General features: G+C 53.6%; 1 protein-coding gene across 1 annotated transcript in view; it reads left to right on the forward strand.

Moving 5' to 3' along the window:
* The window catches only part of LOC119592681 (fibrinogen C domain-containing protein 1-B-like), a gene marked incomplete at its 5' end in the record, with an annotated part of 56,126 nt that overhangs the window by 13,893 nt on the left and 41,690 nt on the right, over positions 1-543 (forward strand).

Consider the following 543-nt stretch of genomic DNA (forward strand, 5'->3'; position numbering starts at 1 on the left):
ACAGCCGTTTATAACCACATCATTATTTACCAGGAGACAGTTCTAATTCTCAATTAGTCTCGCTTTATCTCCTTCCGTGTCTTTTATTCGTCTGTGCGTCTATGCGTCTCCTCACAACAATTGACTTGATTGTTTATTACATCACTTCCCCAACCCCCTTCTAAACCCCCTTGTCCTCCTCTTCCCTCCTCCCCACCTCTTTCCCCTCATCCCTCCCCACCCCAAAACACCCCCAACTTCCCTCCCCACCTCCAAACTCTCCACTTCTCTCTTTCCTGCCCTCCCATCCCCCCTTTCCCTCCCCCCATTTCCCTCCTCCCTACCCCACTTCCTCCCCACCCTACCTCCTACCCATTCACTTCCCTCCTCCCCACCCCCTCCCCAACCATATTCTCCTCCCTCCTCCCCACCCCCTCCCCAACCATATTCCCTCCCTCCTCCCCACCCCCTCCCCACCCTCTCCCCAACATGCACGCTTTGTTAAACGTCCGTCTCGTCTCTTTAAACTTCTCTTGCTTGTCAGTATCAATTCTTCTTGGGCTC

Source organism: Penaeus monodon, chromosome 30 (genome assembly GCF_015228065.2).
Source record: "Penaeus monodon isolate SGIC_2016 chromosome 30, NSTDA_Pmon_1, whole genome shotgun sequence".
Classification (NCBI taxonomy): Eukaryota; Metazoa; Arthropoda; class Malacostraca; order Decapoda; family Penaeidae; genus Penaeus; species Penaeus monodon.